The sequence below is a fragment of the Symphalangus syndactylus genome, chromosome 1, assembly GCF_028878055.3.
Source record: "Symphalangus syndactylus isolate Jambi chromosome 1, NHGRI_mSymSyn1-v2.1_pri, whole genome shotgun sequence".
In the NCBI taxonomy this organism is placed as follows: domain Eukaryota; kingdom Metazoa; phylum Chordata; class Mammalia; order Primates; family Hylobatidae; genus Symphalangus; species Symphalangus syndactylus.
In genome coordinates, this window is record NC_072423.2 from 67,151,282 (window position 1) to 67,165,856 (window position 14,575).

General features: G+C 35.1%; 1 pseudogene; it reads right to left on the reverse strand.

The window, feature by feature from the left end:
* Positions 1–9,241: 9,241 nt before the first annotated feature.
* Positions 9,242–10,201, reverse strand: LOC129489679 (outer mitochondrial transmembrane helix translocase-like; annotated as a pseudogene).
* Between the last annotated feature and the right edge of the window lie 4,374 nt (positions 10,202–14,575).

The window sequence follows — 14,575 nt, forward strand, 5'->3', positions numbered from 1 at the left end:
GAAAAATGAATGAAACCATTTTTTCAGCATTGAGAAATAGGAACTATAATTCATAAGAGTAGGGGAAAAATCAGGTAAGCAACATAATCACTGCAGTTTACTGTCTTGGGGCACTATCTAGACTGTAGCCCATAAGAAACAAATGGAAAAAGAGTTTTTTCACAGAAACAGAACCCAAATGCCTGGGATAATTAAATTATTATGCAAGAATTACAGAAAGAAAGATCAATAACCTTGAAGAAAAGTCAAATGAAAGTTTCCAAATTGAAGCACAGGAAGGAAAAGGGCTGGAAAAAAAAAGAACAGTCACAGTAATCTCTTGCATGAAAATGAGAAATTTATTATAAGTATGAAAAGAGTCCCAGGAAGAGAGGAATTGGGCAGAGAAAAAATTTGAATAAATAATTGATAAGATTTTTCCAGATATGATGGAAAACAGTAACCTATAGATTCAGGAACCTCAATGAACCTCAAGCAAGATAAACGCAAAGAAAACCACCCAAATCACATCATAAACAAATTGTGTAAAACTAGTAATAAAGAAGAATAATCTTAAAGCCAGCCAAAAAAATATTTATGCTACACACCCAGAGGAACAAATACAGGAATTATTATTGACTTTCATCAGAAACAATGCAGATCATAAAAGGATGGAAACATATGTTTACAGTACTAGGGTGGAAAGTAGGTTTATCAACTGAGAATTCTATATCCACTAAAGTATTCTCCCAATGAAAAGGATCAGTGCAAAACATGCTAAAGGGAGTCCTTCAGGTCCCCAAAGAAGAAAGTAATGTAGGAAATGTTAGACAAAAATGTTATAAGACATATAGCAAACAAATAGCAAAATGACAGAAGTAAGTCCTTCCTTACCAGTAAGCCTTAAAAAAGAAAGAAAATTCTAACATATGCTACAACATAGATGAACCTAGAAGACACTAAGCTAAGTGAAATAAGCCAGCCACAAAAAGGCAAATACTGTATGATTACATTTATATAAGCTACTCAGAGTAGTCAAAATGACAGAGACAGAAAGTAGGTGGTTATTGCCAAAGGTTGGGGGTAGAAGGGAATGAGAAGTAATTGTTTAATGGGTATGAAGTTTCAGTTTTGCAAGATGAAAAGAGTTCTGGAGATTGATGGGTAGTGATGGTTGCACACTAATATGAACATACTTAGTACCACCGAATGATTCACTTAAAAATGGTTAAGATGGTAAATATTCTGTTATGTGTATTTCCCAACAATGAAAAATTGTAAAAAATGAAGGTAAAATAAACACATTTTTATAGAAGTTTTTAAAAAATTAATCACTAGCAGACTTTAATTACCAAGGAAAGCAAGTTCTTCAGACGGAAAGGAAATGATACCAGATGAAAGCTCAGATTTACACAAAGAAGAGAATGCCAAAAATAACAGATGATAAATGAGTACATATAAAAGACTTTAAATTTCCTTTAAAAAACATAAAAATGTTTTACAGGTTTGTGATATATGTGTAAGTAAAACGTATAACAACAATAACAAAGATTTAAAGCAAGAATTGTTAAGTATACTCTTGAAAGGCTCTAATATCCTATGAGTAATAAAAGGTTAATTTAATATTTAAAAAATCAAGTAATGTGACATCACATTTATAAAGTATAAAAATAATCATAATTCTTTTAATATAGCCTAAAAGGCATTTAACTAAATCCAACACTCATTTATTAGATTTTTTTAATTAAACAAATTAGAAACCCAGTAAATCTTTCTTGGCCTAGTGAAGGGCAACTATAAAAAATTTGCAGGTAAGGTCATGCTTAATGGTGAAAGACTGAATGCTTTCTTCCAAAGATCAAAACAAAGCAAGGATGTCCACTCTTACCATTTCCATTCAGTATGGGAGATTTTAGTGTGTTCAATAAGGGAGAAAAAAAAAAGAATGACGTTTTTTAAAATAAAAGACACATAAATTAGAAAAAAAATAAAATTGTGTTATTCACAGGAAACATGATTGTATATGTAGAAAATCCTAAATAATCTACCAAAACTGTGTTAGAACTGATAAATTAAATTAGAAAAGTCACAAGATTCAGGATCAATATTTAAATATCAATTGCATTTTTATTTACTAGCAATAAATAATAGAAAAAGGTAAGTTTTTAAAATTTTATTTACAATATCATCAAAACATGTAAACTAACTAGGAATGAATTTAACATATGTATGAGACTCCTATCTTGACGTTTTATAACATTGCTGATAAAAATTCAAGAACAGCTAAATAAATGGAAAGATATAACAATTTAAAGATTAGAAGAATCAATATTTTCATGTCAATTCTCCCAAGGGAGCTACAAATTTAATGCAATAAAAATGCCAGCAGTCTTTATTGATAAACTTGGCAGACAAGATGATTCTAAAATTAATATATAAATTTGAAAGACCCTGCACAGCCAAAACAATTTTGAAATGTAAGAATAAAATTGCATTTTTATCTTATTTGAATTTAAAGTTTAATACAACACCTATGTAATAATCAAGAAAACATGGTATTAGCATGAAGATAGATAACAAATCTTGAATTGGTAGTGGTTGCACTGGAGTGGGGGGGTCTGTCAAAGTTGTTCAAACTGAATATTTTAAATGGGTGCATTTATTGTATGTAATTACATTTAGTAAAATTGATTTTTAAAAAGATAATTGTGATTAATAGGCAGGCTAAGAAAGGAGGTCTCTGAGGTATATGGGCAAAGGAATATGATGTAGCATTTAAAAATATTTGATGAAAAGTCAATAAACAGAACTTTGCTAAAGTAGACAAACCTGCACAACTGATAATCAGCCAGAATTTTGTTAAAACAATACAACTGGAAGTAGTTTGCTGTATGACATTTTTATTCCCTGTTCCTCGCTGTGGATTACTGACAACATAAATGTGTAAAAGTAAGGACATTTATTTTACCTTTCAAGGCTTCATGAATTTCAGCTATTACAAAATTTCAGTGATATCTTGTTTTTATGTAAGTCTGAGATTGTAGATATAAATTTGTCTTTTGAGTGGGGAAAGAGGGAAAAAAAGAGATAAATACATTTTTTAAGATAAGCATATTTTATGTAAATAAGTTTTAGAATAAAACTTAGGAGCACAGAAATATAGAAATATCTCTAAAAATCAAATATTTACCATTAAAAGTAACTCTGATTCTGACATAATTATCATGAAGACTAGAAACAGCTGGGTGCAGTGGCACACACCTGTAATCCCAGCACTTTGGGAGGCCGAGGCGGGCAGATCACCAGGTCAGGAGATTGAAACCATCCTGGCTAAAATGATGAAACCCTGTCTCTGCTGAAAACACAAAAAATTAGCCACGTGTGGTGGTGCACTCCTTTAGTCTCAGCTACTCGGGAGGCTGAGGCAGGAGAATGGTGTGAACCTGGGAGGCGGAGCTTGTAGTGAGCCTAGGTTGCGCCATTGCACTCCAGCCTGGGTGACAGAGCAAGACTCCATCTCAAAAAAGAACAACAACAACAAAAGACTAGAAACAATGCATCTTACTTATACAACACTTAAGAAGATTCCATCTAAAGCAAAATTGTCCTCAAAATGAGAGGTGAAATCCATCACACTTTCATTGTTTTGAAATGTTTTCAAAATAATATCTATATTTTCCACTTAAATTCTTTTATTTCTTTAGGTACCAAGCATTATTTAGTGAAATGACCAGTGTAATTTTAACAAAGATATATGGCTTGGGAAAAGACATTTAAAGTTGCTCCGAAATGAAGGGAGAACTTTTTGCAATAAGTAACTGGGGGTGTTTTAATGTGGAATTCGTGCTCCTAGTATTATTTCTAATAGGTTCGGATACATACAAAATAAATTAAAGCCTTAAATCATCAAGTTGATTTGTGACATGATATTAAATATAAGACAAAGTTTCTTTAAAAGCAGAAAGTACCAAGGCATGAATCTCCAAGGAGAAGCAGCATGAGAACTTTAATATATAGCAGCTATTATCAACCTGTGCCCAGTTCAAGAAAACAATTTCCACAACTCAATGTACTTAGAATGCTTATTGTATGAATTATCTGCTTAAGATATAAAGAGGATATTGTAGAGCTGCAGCCATGTTTTTAAATCTCTCAATACTCATGAAAAATTATTATGAGAAAAGAAAGAACAAATAGTAAATCGTATCTCCTAAAGACAATGAAATTATACCAGAAAGATGTATTAACATAAGAGATAAAAATTGGAACTGTCTACTTCAAAACAGTCATGAGGAAAATAACATAAGGCATAAAGGAAAACATACATCAAAACTAGAAAATCTTATAAATGAATTGAATAACTCGAGAGAAGTAGAAACAAAAGAGAAACCGTTTCATAACCAAAGGTTAACCTAGAAGTAACATAAGAATAACAGATACCATTTTAAAAGAAATAGAATATAAACACTCAAGTCAAAAATAAATAAAACAGTTTCCTCTCCAGGCCTTTGCAGGTACTGAGGATGAACTAACAGGCCTGGGTCTCCCCATCCCCAAACCAGCCAAACCTACTCTCCCATCCCAACCCCATTCCTGAATGCATAGGGTGTAAGGCCTTCATCAGTGATGTGGACGCCTGCACTGTGGAAGAGCACTCCAAGCTGTACCATAGGCAATGTTACAACTAGACTATGGTGATGTCATCACCAAGCAGATCCTCACCAACATCCCTCACTCCCATCTGCCTTTCCACAGTCACCCTAGTATCCACCTTAACCTCAGCACATGGCAAATATGACCTTTCAGTTTTTATCAGTCCATCTCAAGACCTCCTGGGCAGAGACATAGAGTGCTCCCACATGGTCTACTTCAGGGAGGAGTGGCCAGCTTGCCGAGGGTACAGGTGCCGTGGCTGTAGCCATAGATGCTCCAGGTGAGTGTCAGACACTGGGGCTAAGGGCCCACAGAGCATTTGGGTACAATCCTCCAGCAAACTGGTAGTTACCTTTTTCTACTAATCTGAAAACCATTAGGAATACTGGATAGCATAGTTTTAATCTGAAAAGAAGAACTTGTTTATCCCATAAATAATTCAACAAGTAAGAATAATAATCAATTCAGGAGTGAATGAAGGAAAAAACAGGGTTGTGAGCAGAACTCTTTACCTGGGTGACAAAATGAGGCGTACACCAAACCTCTGCAACATGCAATTTATATAACCAACCTGGACATGCACCCCTGAACCTAAAATAGAAGTTAAAAAAAAAACCTATGTACTTAATGTAATGTTAATTTCCTTTGATGATAAATTCTCTAAGTATTGGATTTTTTTTCTAGGTTAAATTATTTCTATAATTAGAAAGGGAAAGAAGCCAAATATACCAGGGTACATATATAAATAATTCAATTTCTAAAAGTTCAGAGACAGGTAAAATTGCTCTTTAGTGGGAGAAGCTGGGATCCTGATTGCCCTTGGTGGAGGTAAGGATGGGGAGAGAACACATGAGGAAGATCCTTGGGGCTGGTAAAATGTTCTGATCCTTGATCTGGGTGCTGGCTATAGTATTACATTGAGTTTTGGAAGATTCACTGATTTATGTACTTTTCTGTGTGTACATTATGCTTTAATAAAAGATTTCAAATAAAATAGAATAAATATATGAATAAGTAAATAAATAAAAGACTTACAATAAAGGTATGGTGATCAGGAGGGTGTGGTGTTGCTGGAAAAATTGACAAGTAGATTAATGAAACAGAGGCTGAGGTAGGAGGATGGCTTGAGACTGGGAAGTTGAGTGAGGCCACAGTGAACCATGATTGCACCACTGCCCTCTAGCCTAGGCAGCAGTGCAAGACCCTGTCTCAAACAAACAAACAAATCTATTAATTAAAAAAAAGAAATACAGCTGAAGAGGGAACTAATAGAAAACAAAATAGAAATTAAGGCATAGGAAGGACAGAGTGAGATCTAACAATTATCTATTTGAACTTTCAGAAAGAGAAGAGAGAGAAAATGGAGAAGAAGCAATATCTGACAATACAATGGCTAAGAACATCCCAGAACTGTTGAAAGACACTAATTCACAAATTCAAGGCCAGTAAATCTCAAATAGCAAAATGAAAAGGAAATCTACCCTGCACACATCTAGCGAAACCATAGTCCACCAAAAGCAAAAAAAAAAAAAAAAAGTTCGTAAAAGTACCCATTAAAAAATACAGACTACCTTCAAAGAAAAAAAAAAAACAAACAATTAGACTGCTGTTTCTTAACGGAAACAATGGAAGCCTAAACCTGTAAAATAATATCTTAAATGCACTAGGAAAATAACCATCAATCTAAAATAGCATACCTGATGAAAATATCCTTTAAGAATGAGGATGAAATAAAGACGTTGCATACATTAGTCAGGATTCTCCGGAGAAACTAAGGAATTGGCCCATGTGACTGTGGAGATCGGCATGTTCAAAATTTGTAGGTTAGAGGACCAGACTTGAGACCTAGAGAACAGCTGATGTTCCAGTTCAAGTTGTAAAGCAATCTGGAGGCAGAATTCTCTCTTCTTCAGGGGAGATCAGTCCTTTCTTTAAGGCGTTTATGCCTAGTGTTCCATTATTGGAACGCTAAGCTTGTGGGATTTACTTATATCCTACTGCTCAAGGTCATTGCCAAGGTCTGATTTTTCACACAAAAAATTTGCAACCTCTGGCATGAATGGGTTAAGGCCTTTGACTGACTGGGTAAGGCCACCCACATTATGGAGAGTAATCTGCTTTACTCAAAGTCCACTGATTTAAATGTCAATCTCATCTAAAAAAATAACTTCTTAGCAATATCCAGATGTGTTTGACCAAATATCTGGGTGTCATGACCTAGCCAAGTTGACACACAAAATTAAACACTTATTTTATAAACACATTTATAAAATAATAGACATATTTAGGCAGACAAAACCAAGAAGCTGATCACATGAGACCACCCCTAAAGGATGTTTGAAAGGATGTACTTCAGAACAAAGGAAAATTCTCTCTCTCTCAAAAAAATAAAAAAAAAAAGATTTGGGATATAAGAAGCAGTGAAAATTAGTGAGCTAAACCATTGTTCTTTTGTCTAAATAATTAGGAAGTTAGACATCTTGGAATGTACCAAACCCTGAAAGGATATTACTTATTTTTTAAGTGGAATGGTGAAGTTTCCATAAATCAAAAATCAAATATATTTTTCAATTTTGGTCATTGCTTTACTTATTGATACACGTGGCTGATTAAAATCTTTTAAAAACTTGAAATACTTCCTCTTTTGCTTTGCATTCTTCACTATCCCAAACCAAGTAAATAATACTTTTGTAACATTTATGAGTATGGTAATTTCCACCTGCTCTCTGACTTTTTGTTAAAAGAGGGGGAGGAGCTGGTTTTACTCCTGGGAAATTAACAGGAAATGTTCATGAACGAAATTGCTAAAGCAATTATTGCTGGTTTGCCTGGCCGACTAATGATAGCAATCAATAGCTGGCTTTGTGGAATATATCTCCACGGGCTAAGGAGAAGGAGTGAGTAGTGGCCTAGCTTGTTTCCTTGTTTGCTGATTTCCATCTTTAGCAGCTGACAGCATTAAAACACCTGGTCCAAAGGGACAATATTACTATTTCATTCACCAAACAAATAGTTGTACTTATTGAAAATTTTGGTGGGTGACAGATGAGGAATTCTTTTATTTATTAGGGAGCTATTTTATAATTTTTGTGGGTACAGAGTGTATGTATTATGGGTTACATGAGATATTTCTTTTTTTTAAAAGAGGGACCCCTCTGTTACACACTTATAAAATAATAGTGTAATATAGTTATTAAAAATGGGACAATTTTTTTTAATTTTTTTGTATCTTTTATTCATTTTTTCCATCCTCTTCACAATCTTCCACAACTTGCTTTTGTTCACCTGAAACTTCCACCCCACCATTCAAAGTACAACTGAAGAATAAATGATCTAATAGATTCTTGTGAGACATTATCAGATAAATTAATCCAGTAACACATGAATAAAGATTGAGAGTTTTTAAAGAAATAACAGTAAAACAAAACATATGAAGCATAATTTAATTTGATGATTCAGAAGGCACCTCAAGATTGTGTTGTTCCGTTTTCCTCATTCTGTGTGTTTAGGTGCCTGTAACAGAATTCTGGTTGGTAAAATTTTGAACAAGAAAAATTTCACATACAATTCACATCAAATGATAGATACAATATGGGCATTTTGATGTGTATGCTTGTACTTGACCAGGGAACAATTTATAATATACTAAGAAAACTTTAAAAATTAATTACAAAATGAGTATTTTTAGCACACTTAGTAATAGCTACTTGTTTTAAACTATTATTTCATTTTTGGTGACCAAATTATGTTGGACCATAATTAAAGAACATATAACCTTAAAATAATATTTAAGAAATGTAGTTACAACAGACATATGTTACATTAAATGAAGAAAGGAAAGAAATGTACGTGTATTAAAGGGGACTGAGGTTTTTCAAACCCATTCTTTCGAAAGGCCTTTTAATCCCCTTTCATGTAAATCAATTTAAACTTAAAAAAAAAGTTTTTACTCAATATGCTTACAGAAAGAGGTGCAATCAGTGTTGACTGACATGACTAACAACCATTCAATGCTGATCACTGACCTAGCATTTTTATTTGATTATCCCGACAAATCTAATAATGGAGCCCATGTATATATACGCAAGATGTATACATGCAAGGTGGAGGATCCAATTAATCAACTGCAGAAAGAAAAACACTCAACTTAAAAAAGGTTGAAACAAATGACAAATGGAAATGGCTGAATCAGTGTACCTTTTTGACACAACCTTAAATCTTAGTTTTACTATATATTATTTGGTACTTCTGGATTCAGTAGTTAGGGTAAAAAAAAATTCTGTATTCAAACATATCTACAGAATGTCCATATAAAATGTGTGGATATATACATTTAATATACACACATATGTGCACACATACAAACAGTACTCACATGTCAAGGAAACAGTGCCTAACCACATCCCTATTTCTCACTAATGACCCAATGAATCATTTATGACTGTAAGACCAGCTTAGATTCTATAAGGCTGTACGACATATGGCTAAAGAGCTCAAACACAAGCACCCACGTTCAGGCTGGATTAAATTGTTCCTCCTCATGATTTCTGACAAACAGTAATGCCACTTATATAACAACTGTATCTCAACAACTTAGAATTCAAGAGTGCAAAACCATAAACACTGAACTCCCTCATTGTTTAAAGAGTACTCTTTCCATTCTACTTCCACTAACGGATAAGAGGACACACCAAACTAGATCACTGAACTGTACAAATGATCTTCACTCTTCATCTAAACAAACCTGTATTAAAACATTCTGAAATGCTGCATCCTTTGATTTCTTAATCTTTTCAATTGCCCAGTGCAGGTCCTGCTGTTGAACAGGCCGAATTTCATCTTCATCATGGCTTTCTTCTGATGTAGAATTAACATTCTCTAACACAGAGGAGGGCAGCATCTCAACACATCGCTTTTAGGTCCCTTCCTGTAAACGCATCAGTTTCCTGGGCAACTTCTAGCAGTCTACATGCCTATCCACACTTTCATTTTTCAAGATGAGTTTCAGGATTGCTTCTCTCTGTTTTAAAGCAGGCTGGTTGATATGAAATCTTGTAGGGATTCTTCTCATTATAGCCATGTCAAGGCCCTGAGGATGAATGGTAGCTCCCATTACTATGACCTGGCAGCTGTGATCAGTATCCAATCCAACCCAGAGATTCATAAACTGAGCTTTCATCATGGCTGTAGCTTCATGGTCAGAACTTGAACGGTTTCGTAGAAAGGAGTCTATTTCATCTATAATGATGATGGACAGTTGTAGCTTTATGGCAAGGGAGAAGACAGCAGCTGCCAATGTTTGAGATTCTCCATACCACTTATTAGTCAGTGTTCAAGGCTCAAGGTTAATAAATCGACCGCCTGCTTCTTTGGCTGTGGCCTTGGCAATCAACGTTTTACCACAGCCTGGGGGGGCCCATAGAGAAGAACACCTTTTGGAGGCTGCAGAAGCCTGGAATTCTCAAACAAATATTTCTTTTTGATAGGTAAGATGACTGTGTCTTTCAGATCCATAAGGACCTCATCTAAACCTGCTATATCACTTCCAAGTAACATGCATATTAAGATAGTCTACTAGGCTGGGTGCCGTGGCTCATGCCTGTAATCTCAGCACTTTGAGAGGCTGAGACAGATGGATCATGAGGTCAAGAGATCAAGACCATCCCGGCCAACATGGTGAAACCCCGTCTCTACTAAAAATACAAAAATTAGCTGGGCGTGGTGGCGCGTGTCTGTAATCCCAGCTACTCAGGAGGCTGAGGCAGGAGGATCGCTTGAACCCGGGAGGCAGAGGTTGCAGTGAGCCGAGATCATGCCATTGCACTCCAGCCTGGTGACAGAGCAAGACTCTGTCTCAAAAAAAGAAAAAAAGAAAGAAAAGATAGTCTACTAGATGGGCAGCAACACTCATTTCGTATTCTGAGAGCTTCACATCTTTCACACCAATTAGCTTCATTAGTTTTTCTGCCTGTTTCTGAGCTTCTGCTTTTTGCTTTCTTGTTGGATCAATTGCATCTACCATCCATTTGATACTAAAGTATATTACTGAACCAAATATTGTCAAATGGAAAATTAAACCAACAACTTCATTGTGACTCAAAGGATGAGAAAAGGCATCAGCATATACCATCTTAGTTGTTAACCCAGGAGCAGAAACAGCGGGAGCAAGTGCCCTCGGCTGGCCTCACACAGGAAGGAAATACAGGAGATATTTCAAAACAGGCATGCAATGCATAATAGTCACATCGGAGTAAATGGGGTATCCATCACCTCAGGTATTGATCTTTTGTGTTACAAATGATCCAATTGTACTATTTAGTTATTTTAAAATGTACAATCAAATTATTTTTGACTATAGTCACACAGTTGTGCTAGCAAATACTAGATCTTATTCATTCTTTCTAACAATGTTTTTGTGCCAATTAACCATCGCTGCTTTCCCCACACTCCCTGACTACCCTTCCCAATCTCTGTTAACCATCCTTCTACTCTTATCTCCATGAGTTCAACTATTTTCATTTTTATCTCCCACAAATCAGTGAGAACATGTAAGGTTTGTCCTTCTCTGTCTAGCTTAGTTCACTTAACAAAATGACCTCCAGTTCCATCCATTTTGTTGCAAAAAACAGAATCTCATTCTTCTTTATGGCTGATTAGTACTCCATTGTGTATATGAACCACATTTCCTTTATTCATTCATCTGTTGATGAACACTTACATTGCTTCCAAATTTTGGCTATTGTGAACAGTGCTACAACAAACATGAGAGTGCAGGTATTCTTTGATATGTCGATTTCTTTTATTTGGGGTATATACCCAGCAGGGGGATTGCTGGATAGTATGGTAGCTTTATTTTTAGTTTTTTGAGGAACCTCCAAACTGTTCTCCACAGTGGTTGTACTAATTTATATTCCCGCTAACAATGTACAAGGCTTTCCTTTTCTCTCCATCCTCGTCAGCATTTGTTATTGCCAGACATTAGATAAAAGCCATTCTACCTGGGGTGAGATAATATCTTATTGCAGTTTTGATTTTCATTTCTCTGATGAGCAATGATGTTGAGCACATTTTCATACACCTGTCTTCTTTCGAGAAATGTCTATTCAGATTTTTTGCCCATTTTTAAAAAAAATGGATTATTAGATTTTTTTCCTACAGAGTTGTTTGAGCTCCTTATATATTCTGGTTATTAATCTCTTGTCAGATGGGTAGTTTGCAAATATTTTCTCACGTTCTGTGGCTTTTATCTTTGTTAATTATTATTATTATTATTATTTTTTGCTGTGCAGAAGCTTTGGAACTTGATATGATCCCATTTGTCAATTTTTGTTTTGGGTTGCCTATGCTTGTGAAGTGTTTATTACTTAAGAAATCTTTGCCCGGTCCAATGTTCTGGGGAGATTCCCTAATGTTTTCATGTAGTAGTTACATCATTTGAGATCTTATATTTCAGTCTTTAATCCATTTTGATTTGATTTTCATGTCTGTTCAGAGATAGGAGTCTAGTTTTGTTCTTTTGCATATAGATGCCCAGTTTGCCTGGCATCATTTATTGGAGAGATTGTCCTTTCCACAATGTATGTTCATGGCTACTTTGTCAAAAATGAGTTCACTGTAGATGTATGGATTTACCTCTGGATTCTCTATTCAGTTTCACTGATCTGTGTGTCTGTTTTTATTTATGCCGGTACCATGCCTTTTTGGTTACCTTAGCTGTGTAGTGTAATTTAAAGTCAGGTAAGTGATTCCTACAGATTTTTTGTTTGTTTGTTTGTTTGTTTTTGCTTAGTATAGCTTTGGCTATTCTGGGTGTTTTGTGGTTCCACATACGTTTTAGATTGTTTTCCTATTTCTGTGAATAATGTCAGTGGCATTTTGATAGGGATTGCATTAAATCTGTAGATTGCTTTGGGTAGTATGGACATTTTAGCAATATTGATTTTCCAATTCATGAACATAGATTGGTCCAATTTTGTTTTCTGTTATAATAAGGCAGCACGGAGTTCAATGCCTCACAAATGCTGTGATCTCCTTCTCCCCAGCACACAAAAATGTTCTCTGCACCATGCCACTGCTGCTGGGGGAGAGAGGAGGTGTGATGTCAGCAATTCAAGATGGTTTTTCCTGCATCTTCCACGCCTCGTTTAGTAATATGAAGTTAAAACCAGGTACTCACCTGATCTTTGGTTCTTATAAAGGTGCTATTTTATGTAGTTAGTTGTTAAATTGGTGTCCTTGAAGCGGGGACAATTGGCGGAGCCTTCTATTCTGCCATCCTGTTCTGCCCTAAGTCCTCATATATCATCTTTTATGAAGCATCCATTCAAATATTTTGTGCAGAACTCAAACCATGTAACCTGGAGTCTGTGGCTTGTCTTTATAAGGTTTGGCTTGATTTGCCTTTTAAGTGGAGTCCTTTGAATTCTTCCAAGGTGGAGGTAAATTTCTATCAGGAGTGGCATGGAACCAAGATAAATCTGTATTTCTGTCAGTCAAGTAGAAATTTATCAAATTTTACTGATGCTGATAATAATATGTAAGAACTTTACCTTATAATGGTATCTGGGGAAAATTAGACACTCCTTTTGTAATGCCATGTTTGACTAATATAACCAATGCAAAAAATATACTTGTTGACATTCCTTCATCATTATATTCTGTTCTTAAACTCTTGTGCATTTTCTGTATGAGATCCATGTGAAACAGAAGTAACATAATTAGCTGTAGGAAATATCAACTAAAATAGAACTAAGATTTCAATGACAAAGGAATACATGGTTTAAATCCTGTCTCTTCCTCTATCTCTCCTGTAGCTCTTTCTCCTTTTTTTCCCTTTCCCTCCATCCCTCTTCCTCCTTTTCTCCCTCCACCCTTGTCCGTGTGCGGTTGAGAAAACTTCAATGGAGCAATTGCAGTTTAACTATTGACCTCCTCACTTTTCTCATTTGTGAATAGCATGAATTGTTTTTTGGATAGTTTTACATCCAGAGTATTTTTCAGCGGTAAGGCCATTTCCTATGTGTGATAAAACTGAAAAGTGACCCTATTTCTGAGAAGGCACGGAAGCAAGTTCACGTACTTTCCTGGGAATGTTAAAATGTCAGCCAGGAGTGCTTTCTACACTATTTATGCTTATCCAGGTGTATATATGCCACACATAGCTGAAAAGGGATACATGTATTGTTTTCAGTTTGAACAACTTTTTTTTGTTGTTGTTGTTTTTGTCTAAGGGGAAATATATTCTTTAAGAAGAAACTATCAGATACTTCTCATCCAGGCTGTTCTTTGGGTCGTGGGGGCTCAGTTGTGATAAAAGGTGAAGTTAGAACTAGTTAATGGAGAACTAGCTCCCATTATGCCACTTCCTGGCCAAATCAGGTACTGACCTTGGGACTGCCACATATATGAACCTATGTTGCCTTCACTGAGATTGGGGGCTTTGAGAACCACTGGCGTATTTGGAAACTTTATGCAGCAGTTAACTGGTCTAAAAATTACACAGATGAAATCTATCTCAGGAGAAATATATTCTTAACTATCCTACTCTCTTTCTCCTCTATAATAAATGTTATAAAGGTTTGCCCCTGCGTTTGTTTTACTTTACATGTGAAACAAAAATTTTCATGGGTAAATGAGTTAAAGTATTCGGCTTTTAGCTCAAACAAATGAGATGTTAGTTTAAGAATAGACCTCCACTTATAGGCTGATTTATAACATTTGCATTGGAGGATATGGAAAGGATATAATGAAAACACAGAAATTTCCGTGGCATTTTAAATTTTCACTTTTTTATCAAGAAAAATTGAGTTCTTGTTGAAATAACCTGTACAAAACCTGCTTTAAAAATAGTTTTGCATGTTGCTTACAAGCAAATATTGTATTATAAATAATAATAAAAATTTGAATTTAAATATCTCATGAAAATAGAACCACAAAATATTTT